The following is a 12,872-nucleotide window of genomic DNA, read 5'->3' on the forward strand; positions in this document are numbered from 1 at the left end:
ATCTCTTACATCTATACTGCTTCCTCGATTCCGGAATTCATCCTTAATTATTCTTTGTATATGGTCGGACAATCGCAGAGAGGAAGGTGTGGCTGTGGATCCAACGCTTCGGTGGATTCTAATACTTCTGACCCTTCTAAGGTTCACCTGCTACTATTCTTAGGCGACGATATTTCTTGTTTTGTTTTTTCATTTTGCTGAAGACCAAGACTTATTACCTGACACTCCACATCGTCTTAAATGTAGTAGCTTCCTCCTTTTCATGAACCTATAGTTAATGGATTCGGAGGGTGGTGCTGCATTTCTCGCATGTGTTTCACTGTTTTGTGAAACCCCCCTTAATCGGAAGACCCTAGCAACTATTAAGGGATAGTTTTATTTATACTTACCAGTTATTTTTATAAAATAAATCAAGGGCGTGGCAGAAGTAGGGAAATCAATAAACGTTACATTTACACTGCGCATCATCGTATTCCCATTTCATATTAGTACAATCGTAAGGGTAAGAGGAAGAATGTTCTGGATGAAAGGCTGTTGGTTGTATTGTATTGACTTGTTACCATTTTGTCGATCTGTCTTGTTAGTTTTCTGGCTTGTTTGAACTTCAACCTTAGTTGTTTTACTCATTAAACAAATGTACGCTAGTCAACAAAATTTTTTTTCCAATAACTAGATAATTGGCTTATTACAATCAGATTGCATTTTACATCGTTCATATAATATAACCGGACAGGATATTTTATTTTTTCTTAGCTATAGTTAGTTTAGGTGGGACGTTTTTGTTTTTGATATGATCTTAGCTTTTTTTCACACGTTTCAATTTTAAGGAAACTGTTGTAGTTGATTAATTGTAGAATATTGATAAAATGCTGATACGACTTTGATCTTAGGTTGAAGAAAATAAAGAAATTGGTCTCTTTTTAAACTAGGTATACATTGAATTCGATTAATTATTTTCAATGAATATTCTTAGTCTATTACTGACAAAGAAACAAAATGTGTTTTCACGCAAAATTTTAGAATTTCATGATACGGAAATGTAGATAGTAGATTCCAAAAATAAAAAAGTACCTCAGTCGCATGCTGCTTTTATAAGGTTTTTCTTCAATAATGTGTACTAAAGTCACTGACAATTACGTCATGATGATCCTCGGAACGTCGAGTTTATGTCGAATAAACATGTTATTCTAAAATTATGAAAGTTAGAAACTTATTTAATCACAGGCTATATGCTTCTACCTCTTATACTTCACTTAAAAGAACTACTCGCCGTGTAACGATCGATTACAATATTTTTTCTTCTGAAAAATAATTTGGAACACCCTAACCCCTCTAGCAAGATTACCGTTCCACCACCTTCATTTTCAGAAATCGAGAACTGGTATAGCTAAAATATCCTAGGATACGCTGAAGAAGTGATTGGTGACAATGAATGGAACCGCTGATTTTTTGCCCTACTCCAGGGCAAACACTAGGCACTTGGTGGAAAATTAAGATTTCGAAACATCTAATTTTAACTCCAATATCACGGAAAATTTGTTCCATAGAAAAAAAGAACTAACAATATTTAGGGTATTTATGAAGAATATTGGACCAACGAATTATCATCTAAAGTTACAAACACTAGTTTTGTTGCAACAGTGCAATGAAAATTTTTAAAAATTTAATGATCTCGAAAGGGGTGGTTTTCCATCTTTAGAACTCTTTAATCAGAATCTTCAATTATACTAGCAGCACCGTAATATTTTGAAATCAATTCTCCTACCGGGCTTCTCTAAATTCTTGCCTGATGGATGTTTCTTGGCTGTTCAGCTAAAATTGTTGAAACTAGAAAGAAGTTTATATTCGTTCCCGAAATTGGTTTGTATCTCTATAACTTTCAATCAAGAGCTTCAATAATGATAGTCAGACAGTAATGCGTTTTCCTCAAAAGCTCAAATGTTTCAATTATCTCTTCTTCCATTCATGAAAAATGAAACCTCTAGTTATGCAATTTCTTCTTGGGGGAAGAGAGAAAAAATCGTGAGCTCGTAAGTTAACACTTGTGCTATTGCTATCGAAACTCTTTGCAATTGTAAAATATTCAAGTACAAGTAATTAATTACATTATTATATTCACTTCACTCAATACTCAGGAGTATTTGATCAGCTTCCCTTTCGTTTCAAAAGGGGTATGGGTTCTTTTCCCCGGCGATTTGATACAGCATAAAGTATCAAAGAAGCAATGAAAAACTTCTGGGAAGTTTATAACAGTATTTGGGAAGATTATGTTAGGTCTCATCACATAAATTCTGGTTTTGAAGGTTTTCAGTGGAGGTAGTGATCAGATCAGCAGGTTTTTCACACATTGTTATTATTTATTCTCTGCTGATCTTGTAATATTTTTGGATGTGACAAATTAATAGGAGAACGGAATATTATATAAAAAGGTTCGGTTCTTTTTTGTAGCAATGCACTTGCCTTGATCAGATATCGGTCTCGCTACTTTTTTCAGTCGATGGTTATGACTCAGCATCAACCTCCATTTGCCTGGTTTTACCTTCAAATAACAATTTTTGTAATTCGGCTATATATGTGCTGCTAGAAATTATCCATAGTTATTATAGAAGTAACGTTATTGTAATTACAATAATAATTTTGTGATTATAATCGCTCTAAATAATAATTATTCTCTAATCACCTTCTGATCTCATCCTTGTTTGCTTGGAATCCTTAGTCAGTTCTATTGACCACTATGCACCCTAAATTATACATTCGCTTTACTCTAACCTTTATGGTCGTTGAATGATAAAAGTTTATATCATAACAGATAAGATGCACTAATTTTAACCTCAGTTTTAAATTTGATTGACCTCACTGTTACAAATATATGATTGTTTAGGTTTTTATCAGTTTTTAATATCAAACATATCGATAAAAATGAATGATATTGGATCTAAGTAGTAGATAGGTTTTATTTTCTTGAACATTATTGTTTCAATTGTTAAATATTTTATGCATTACAATGATTATTTTTCATTGTTGTCGGTCTGGATATCTGACTGTTTTTCAGCTTAATTATATAAAGACAAATTTATCTATCTTTTGACTGCGAATAAACAAGAATTAATCAAGGTCATTGATTATTGACCAAGACTGAATATGTTGCCATCAGAGAATAGAACATTTTAATTTATGGCCTACCTGAATGTGGCATATCCTGATTGAAGGAAAATTGAATATTTAGGAAAAATCATAGAAAAGAAGTAGTGAATGTGGGATGAGCAATGACATGAAATAATATCTAACGCTGAAAATCGCAACAAAATCGATGTAGGATTACCTAGATTTTATTTTCATTACTGAATGAACAGCAGTGAGGTATATATGCAATTGAAGTTCATAATAACTGCTTTTTAGATGTTGAAACAATAATCCCAATGAAGTGAAGCAATTATTTCAGGTTCTGTTCTTAATTCATTGAATTAGATGAACTTGAGTGTTGAACTCTTAGCAAAACATACGAATGAGTTGACTCCATCTGATCTTACATTAAAATAAATTATTATTAAACTTCTGTAACTTTTTTTTAACCACAATGGTTTCGTTTTCCGTTCGTAGTCCGTTCTCGCAATTTGTTTAAGGTTTCAGCACTTGTATTCATAATTACTAGTGAACTAAATCGGTTTTAGAAAGTGCCCGTAGCATACTTGAAGGCCCAGGAAGATATGATATTGTATATCTCCCACCTGATTAGGACAGGGAGCTGCTTGGGGATCAGGAATGCATGAGATCTTCTTCAGAGGAAAAACGGAGTTCCGGAGTCCACTAAAACTACAAATTCATCCCTAATATATGAGTTATGTATTTAATTTTTCTTTGACGTAGGACCCATTCGCTCTTGGGATCCGCCATGGGGACCCTTATTAATTTTATACAATAGCATCCACTGCTTTCGTTTACGCAAAAGCAGACCTATTTTCCTCGACATTCATATTTTGAGAGCAGCTCGTCAAAACGAGCAATATATTTTATACAAACCATTCAGATAAAATAAGTAATATAGTTGGTTTTAGAAATGAAAGGTAAAAAGGAAGTATGTAAACGTATTATTAAGTGATAATTTTACAATGCCTTTTTTTTTTTTTTTTTTTTTTTATTACTTCTTTTATCTGTATCAAATATTTTATCTACTTCAATTGTTTATTCAAGTTTAGCCTTGATGATGGTCCATATGATTGGTCTGAAACGTTGGCCTTATAAAATTAATGATATGACTGAGTTTTTGACTATTTTTCCCAAAATATTTAATTTGCTTTTTAATTCAATTGCTATTAACTTGAGATTGAAACTTTGATAAAATACCCTGTTATTACTATGTAAAATATTTTGATGCTTCATTATTTCTCAACACTAATATTTTTTTAATTACTGTGTATTATAACAGCTATCGATTTCCGTCTTTCTCTATTTTGGGTTGGTCTCCTTCAGTGTTATTGAACGTTTCAAGCACATTATATATTTACTTTATTATTATTATGGTATAAGTATTGTCTCCCACCATTTAATTTTCAATCTCTTAAATGTAACTACTATTACTCTTCAATTATAATAAATTGGAATTACAAATAAGTCGGTAGAATGGGGTTGCTCCTCATACATGTCTTATCGTTGGTTCTGGTAATAAGAACTGGAGTGTATTAATTAATAAGAAGGGAAAAAATTTAAATAGCGTTGGAAAACAAACAATAATAAGTTTCAATGAATTAACAAATGTTTTCAACGAAAGATTTGCATTATTTAATGGGAAAATCAAATTTCATTTAAACTATTTTTCCCTTGAAATCTTCAAAATTAAAAAAAAAATTATGCTTACTGAGGTGTATTAATTCACTTTTTTAGAGTTCGTGTATATTTTAATATACAAGGTGACATTATATTTTTGTCTTTATTAAAATTATAGTTATTTAATGAAAATTAAATTAGGATACTTCATAGGAATGAAGCTTAGATATGTTTCTTCCAAAATTTAACGGAGCAGAACTTAGTAGTTATAGCTAGCTTCTTTTGTCATATCTGTTAAGTTATTTCCAATTATTTTGTTTGTCATCCATTTAACGCAGAACAATAGCACTTGCACTTAGGCAATCTTGAGAGCTTTTGGGTACGTGTTCGCGATTCAGCAAAACTATTCAAACCCTATAATTACTCGCGATCCAATATTGTACTTAAAAATAAATCGATGTTCGATTTGAAGGTTGCACACAAATATTGTATTCCATTCCGAGACTCGACGCTCGGCATGCCGTAGTGGGATAGGGAACGCGCTTAGTTGCCAGTTCTCTATTGCACCACTTGGCAACAGCGCTGACCCCTCAAGCTCTCCCTTACGTCAGCATTAGGAACCTCAATATTATAACTTTTTACCATTTTTCACCGTGTGTCAATACGAAGCACTAAATAATTTTGGATAATATTGATTAGTCATTTGTTATCTTGCATCGGCGCATTGCTGCGATCTTCTAAGATTGATGATGTTTTGTCTCAAGCTGAATCGTCAAGCGTTGTGCTGTAATCACGGTTCATCGTGTGATAAATTTGGTTTTATACCAACCCAATTTAGAGTTTCTAGATGGTGGATTTGTCCATTGGCATTGTTGTCAGACTGCGTACGTTGGCCTCGCGGACCTTCCCAATATCGATAATGTTTTGGATGTCTTCATTACTTTTGGGCCTGGTTTGATTGGAATAATCGGGACTAAGCATTGCTCCTTGGGTTCTCCACAATATTTAAAAGCTTCTTTAAATGTTTTTTTTTCTGATTGAGTGCTCCTAGACGTGCTGTTTTTTTAGCTGGAGCTACTTCCGTACTTGGCTTTCCTAAGTGTCATATTATCATAAGGCGATTCCTTTACTTGGAATAAAAAAATACATTCAATTGATTATAGTATATACAAGTGAGTGACTGCGTCCAGCACAAATTGGCATGCATATTGGCATACACCATTTCTAAACCACATAATTTAATGAACTATATACGATTAGACCTAATAGTTTTCTATCAAATCGTAGTGCATTGGTGTTACCAATGTATGAACTCTTTTGAATTATATTCAACCATTTGTCTGATCCTTTTATCAGCATCCCAAGCTTAAAAGAATGCATGATTATGAAGAACCTCATGGTTATGCAAATCTAATCATGATGATAGAAAAATATTATGAATTTATTGTGAATTTTTTTCTATCTCTAAAGAATTTGTCTCACTTCAGCTGGGATAATTGATTGTAATAATAAAATTGACAAGTGGTCGAATTGGTGTCGATCAAACGCCCATAGAATTAAATTTTGTTAACAAAAAGCGATCGAATTTAGTTAACTGCATTTAATAACTCCCATGCTTCACCTAATTAATTAAATTGCGTTTACATCGTTGTTTCGTAATATGTTGCAATTTAACCATCCCCCCCCCCTTTTTTCTTTTTAGGTTTTTTTTTTAATATTTATATCGTTATAAGTGTATGTTTGTGTTTAATATTCATTTTTATATAATTCAACTTTATATACATCTCATGGAACAGGTAATTTATTTTGTAAAATTAGAGCTAAACAAATTTTAGAACTGAAATTAGCTGTTTGCTTTTTTGTTATGAGGTAATTTTTAAGAGGTTTTGTTTCAAGTTTTTTTTTTTTAAGATCATCTTTTATAATTTGGATTAAAATGATAAAATTTAATTTTGGACAAATATATCTGATACATATTCACATGTCATTGATGTGAGCTGGACGAATGAATTCAAATTTTATACAATTCATATTCAACTCTGTTTTACGTTTCCATATGCAAGTACTTAAACCGAGTTTGGGCTATAAACTGTACCCACAAGCCACCCTCTTTTTCATGATAATTGATCTGAATTCTTGTCTGTTGGTGTTATATTCTTTTGCAATTGTGTGCATTTGCTGTAACCGGATAATCATATAGTGTTTTACCCATAAAATACGAACGTTTATTACATTAAATCATATGTGTAAATAGTTTATTGTTCGAGCATCTGTATCGCCATTATTACATTTACGTATGAACATTCATCAATGCATTATTGCCTTATTTATGTATTATTCGGTAAATTGTGTTGTTGGACTAACTTTGATATTATATGTATTTTAGTAATCGAGGAGACTGAATTCAGTGCAGCGAATTAGCACTGCGTTTACGAACAAATCGAATCTGCTGGTGAGGTAAGTGCGTTTGTCTTTTGACATCTTTATCTTTTGATTGTTCCATTGGATCATTTTATATTTTCATTTTTAGACCCATCATAATTTATGCACTACTGTTCATACGCGAGTAGCAATTCTTCAGATTTGGCTCATTAGAACAGTAGTGGTATTAACATCTATGGATGGTTTGTTAACTACACCATTCTGTAGTTACAAACACCATTGTTTTCTTTCTCTAATTTTCTTAAAAGTTATATTGACAGGAACTTAGTCAAATGCATTTTCATGATTGACTGCTGCCTAACTCGCCAAGTTCACATTCGCCAATTCTGTTGAGTGAATCGTCTACTACTCAATCAGCCCAACTCCTTGAATAAAATACAGCCGATATGGGAGTAGATAAGATATGGACGGTTGTTTGAAGAGCTAATGGTCCTGAGAAAAAATGAACTTATTCCGAGGAAGACGTATCTGAAGAAAAAAAATTTGGCTCTTTGATGGATCTAGTTGTAATGTTGGACTATTTTCACTTTATTTTTATCTGCTTAAACATTTTTTTTAACCATGCAAATTCGATATCTCAGATTTTATTGTGTGTAATAATTTCCTTATTTTGAAATGGCTACAGTTCCAAATAGCTATTGAAAGAAATATATTTTTCGTTCTTATTGTATTAATTAATTATGATTTAAACTGTTGAAAACATTATATGTGTAATTAAAACATATGGTATGTTAAATTGCAGTTTACTGCCTTAATTGTTTGGTTATTGTCAGAAGTTTATTATGTTTTTTTTGTTACTTCTTCCTCCATTCTTTAAAGTTAAGTCATTTGTTGTAATTATGGCGATTTGAAAGTTTTTACAGATTTAAAAAAAAAAACCAAAATGTCCTCATGTGGAACGATTTTCGATGTAAACTTTATTATCACTTTGATACCATGGAAACACTTTATTTTAGTTAGGGCAAGTAAGTTACCATAATAGACGAAGAGAAAACTACGTTGCTGCTTCTTTGCAACGAACAAGCCACACTTATATTATAATTTCCTGGGATTAGCACGAAGCCGAAGATCGAAGATTCAGATTGTATAAGTATTGTGTTTTACGTAGAGAATCTCCCAATGCACCTGAGATCGGAAAGACCTAAATAAATAATTCTTTTAATTTTACTTGTTGAAGAAAATAATAAGTTGCATTTCGATAAAACCAAAGCGCATCATCACAACATCAGTGTTCTGTTGGATTCCTTTAATTACCGATTACGTAATTCTGCATGTTCTCGGGTGTGGACCAAGATCATATCGACGGATTTACAAGATTTCTTAAACTTCCAAAGTGGGTGTCGGAGAATCTTGGAAGGCACTAAACACGTTGGTAGTTAGGAACTGAAATGGAACAGCGGGAAGGTTGGCACGAGGACCTCCGACGCCTATGCATTGCGCATGCCCAGAGCAACCTCGTTTAATGATGTCGTCAGTCAGGGTTCCGTCCTTACGCATTTGAGACCATTGGATCCTTTGTAGTGAGTAGATATTTGATGTATATAATATTGTTTACTGTTTGTCCAACATTCGAGATTGAAAGGACACGATAGAGGTATTGATTGGGCCCACGGACCCCTTGCTGCGACGTCCAAAAGGTTGGCATTCCGAGGAGATATGTTCGGGTACCGAAACGTAAGTAGGCTCATCACTGCCTCACTAATCTTGTTTCTATTTTGCATTTTTAATATGTAATCAACTTGAAATGGTAATTGACAATAATGATGGCTAACCAATTAAAAATAAAATATTACTTTTTAATAATATTTATAATTTATTTTGAAAAACGAAGATTACGATTTTTAAGGATATTTAATGAACTGGGTGTGTTCGACATTGTGTTCTTAAATCTGCTGATACTGATGCATTTTATAATGGATTTAAATATGTGTAATATCTATGCTAAAAAAAGACATTTTGCTGAGTGAAACATGTTTAAATAATTAGTAAATCTTCAAAAGTCGATAGAACTTCTGTTAGTATTTTTGATTTCTTCCATACCCTTTTGTTTAGTTGATCATATTCTCATCATACTCCTTTGTTCATTGGCCATGGAAGATGGTATGACCAACGAATATGGAAGATGGTATGACCAACGAATATGGAAGATGGTATGACCAACGAATATCCGTTTAGGTCGAGATTGTCAAAAACAAATATGCTTTGGTTCTAGTTAAAATTTATTCTAAATTCATGGATCTAGTTCTAGCCATAATATTTGTCGACATGCGAATAATTAACAGTTCTTTTTAATGATACAATTAAGACCCTGTGATATTTTGGATTATGTGATCCTGAATTCTTATCAAATTAAGCTTTAATGAATAATACGCTAATAAGTTGAAAACCGTAAGTCAAAACCTTGCAAGGTCCTTTTTAAGAGAAATTGAAGGTCTATTCTGTAGTATACCTAGTATAGAATAGTATACCTAATATTCTAGTAAAATAGCCTAAGCTGGTAATGAAGCTTGGTATTGAAGTATTCTGCTATGAATAAAACAACGTTTATCTAATCATCTGGTATTTTTCATATGGTCTCATCTTTGTAAATTTTGTTGGGGATACCTTAGCTATGCTTTGTATGTTTTGTTTGTCTGTAACCACATGTTCTTAAGACCTGAGCCTTCATAAACTTAATGACCGTAAAATTACTGTGAAAATTGAGAACAACAAGCTTGGGATTGATTTTCGACCCTTCCCACGCGACAAGTTCATTTCGGTTTCACTTCATCTACAAGGTATTTCAATTCTTTAGTAGAGATGTTTCTCTGCTATACGTTTTGTTAATGATAAGTGTTATTATAATTCGGAATCAGTAAGACTTGCTAAACCTGAAGAAGCCAATTCGTTGCTACTTTTCCTCCTTCATATATTCTTTTCTTTATTCAGGTAACACCTCGATGCCTTCCTGAAATGTTAAGGAATTGATGTGGATTGCTCATTGCCAATTGATCTAACACTACTCATCTACCTTCTACGCCTCCATTAATCAAGGATGATGATTGAACCGTTGTGTCCTGGGATATAGACTCAACTTTATCAGCTGCCGCATTCTCACACAATACTCGTTTCATCAAATCAATCTAGCAAAAAGCTCCTGTACCTTTTCATGCTTGCTAAGTTCACTCGATCTCTTAAACAGTCAGTGCCATTATACATTCATGACTAGAGTTGGTGTCAAGATTAATTTCGAGAAACTGGCATGAAATAAATAGTAATCGATCCAAGAGATATGCGAACCCAAACAGCTCCAGAGAGTAGTTCTTCGAAGTCCTAAACACAACGCGATCGGCCATCACCACATTATACCATTATTTGATATGATCGTAGTATATTAAACTAATTATCTTTTAGACGTTACTTGAAACGTGATTTCAGTATTACTTTTTTTTTTTTACCATGAGTATTGAACTTTTGTCAATGTATGAATTTAATTACTTAATCGCCTTTTGAACAATGAGCTCAATAGTTGTATGGTATTAATGGTCATCGAAATTGAAATGTATTGCAGTACCAAGATTTTGTTAAAATGTTATAGAAAAAAGGTATTAATTCATTCATATACTAACTGTTTTAATTCTAACGCCGATGTTTACAGGATAGTTTTAAACTTTGAAGAAAATTATTTCTTTGTTTAATGATTTAATGCTGCATTTTACATTACATGACTTAGCTGGTTGCCTCACCTTGTTGGTTAGGAAGGAATGCATTAACGAATTGACATGATCATGCAAAGTGCAAGGATCCACTTCAAAAAGATTGAAATACGAGAATAAGGAAGTTACTGAAAGGCAGGATTGATATCCTCAGCACTATGCCTAAGGACTCCACACTTTGTGTTTTTTATTGTCTGTTTACAAAAAGAATAGTGATGCAGAGCATTCTATGAAATTTATCTTAACCACTTTTAATAGGCCAAAACTGGAGATTACATTTTTCCAATAATTGCTTGTTGCTACACACCAAAATTTAATCTTGTAGACCTCAAGAAAATAAAAAACTACCTCTGTACTGAAGTAGCCACAAAAATTTTTTCAAACTCAGTTTACCTTCAAGGATTCATTGGCGATTTAAAGGAAATAGAACAACATATTTGGCCACGATTGCCAAAAAAACGTATTTTTGGTGACAAACAACCGCTTTCTTGGATAAGAATTAGAAAAAAGAAAATCTCCATTTTGCCTGACTTCAGAGAACATTTGTGCTAAATTTGAACATTAAGCTACGCCTATGCCCCAGTCGATCTTCTCCGATCGTTATTTCATCTGATTCATATGCACGTAAAGTAGATAGCCTTTCGGTCGTGCAAATACATGTTGGTTCTTTTCTTCTGAAGTTTCTAATCGCAGTTTCCTTAGCTCTGGTTTTTATTGTTTTTTTCTTTTTTGAGTTATGTATAAATTTTATATTGTAATGATTATTACAAAAAAATAATTGAAAATTGCCTCGATCTGTATATCATATGGTAAATTAATATTCAATGGAAATTCACTAATTCAAAGCCATAAAAACTACCGCTATCTGAGATTAACATTAAAATATACAATTTTTTATACGCATCGCTGCTTTCCTTTTATAGTGTCCAAAATTAAATTAATTTTGCCATGAATGTATTTCTCAGATAGAGGTGGTGTCGTTCAGGAGTGAACGTGTCGAAAAGATCTTGTCTTCAGTAAGAAATTGACCTAACTGAACGTGTTGTCAAAATACGGTAACTGAGTCTGTTTATGTAGGGGTTGAAACCCCTCCACTCCTTCCAGCTGTCCCGCTTCTCCCAAAAAGTTTACTGCCTCATCTTGTCACCTAAGTTTGCCTTTGCCAGTTTGCCATTATCTCTCAAATTACACGGACACTGAAAACGAAGTCGCCTTCCAGTCTCTTTCAACATTTATCCCAAATTCGTTTTCTGAACATGTGTCTCCACTTCCTCTTTTGGGATCCGTCGAGAAAGGACTATCATTCGAACCTTACTTTATTTCTGGTACCGACTCCAGATAAAGCATGTACCCTGTGTTAAAGTAAAACTACTCAACTAGTTATATTACAATTGGAAGAAGTCCTATAACTCTAAAATTATACAAATCACTAGTGAGTTGTATTTGTGGTGTCTTGTATGCAGGTAGTAGACCCTAAGTTTTGTGGTTGGAATATTCCACTTGTAGTCTAACAATGTGTTATGCGTTGGATTATTTTAGGAGAGACCAGGTTTTCCTCCGTATCTTGGTGCACCTGAAGACGACTCAGAATTTCTAGAATTTTTTTGTAAATGTCTCGAAACTGGCCCTACTCTGAGTTCTTGGGATTGTTCCAAATTCCTTCCTAAGGTGAAAACCGGACGACACTAGCTCTCAACTTGTGATAATCCGATCACAAGCACAAATTCTGGATCTAAGTTTCCGTATCAATAGAATACAGTTTTTTCGATATACGATTTCGTTTTGTGTTTGCATTAAGATTGGCACTATTGTTATTTAAAGATATTTTCAACTGTTATCGACAAAAAAACTGTTGTTTTTTTTAAACCCAAGTTATATTTCTCTTTTAGGAAGTTAGTGTTTACATATGTGATGTATTTGAAGCAACCGCGAACTAGTTTGTCGTGTTAGATAATGATTTGTTTGGTTAAA

At 33.0% G+C, this 12,872-nt stretch overlaps 1 protein-coding gene across 6 annotated transcripts in view; it reads left to right on the plus strand.

The window, feature by feature from the left end:
• Positions 1–12,872, plus strand: part of LOC106679319 (activating transcription factor 7-interacting protein 2) — a 57,336-nt gene that overhangs the window by 9,580 nt on the left and 34,884 nt on the right. For 2 of the 6 annotated variants that reach the window (XM_014418412.3, XM_014418411.3), the window contains exon 2: positions 7,151–7,221. The exons of 2 other annotated variants lie outside the window; for them this stretch is intronic. The gene's annotated coding sequence lies outside the window, so the exon portion shown is untranslated. 2 more of the 6 variants (XM_014418413.3, XM_014418414.3) reach the window with 2 other exon arrangements.

Source organism: Halyomorpha halys, unplaced genomic scaffold (genome assembly GCF_000696795.3).
Source record: "Halyomorpha halys isolate HHAL.00 unplaced genomic scaffold, Hhal_1.1 Scaffold194.1, whole genome shotgun sequence".
Lineage (NCBI taxonomy): Eukaryota > Metazoa > Arthropoda > Insecta > Hemiptera > Pentatomidae > Halyomorpha > Halyomorpha halys.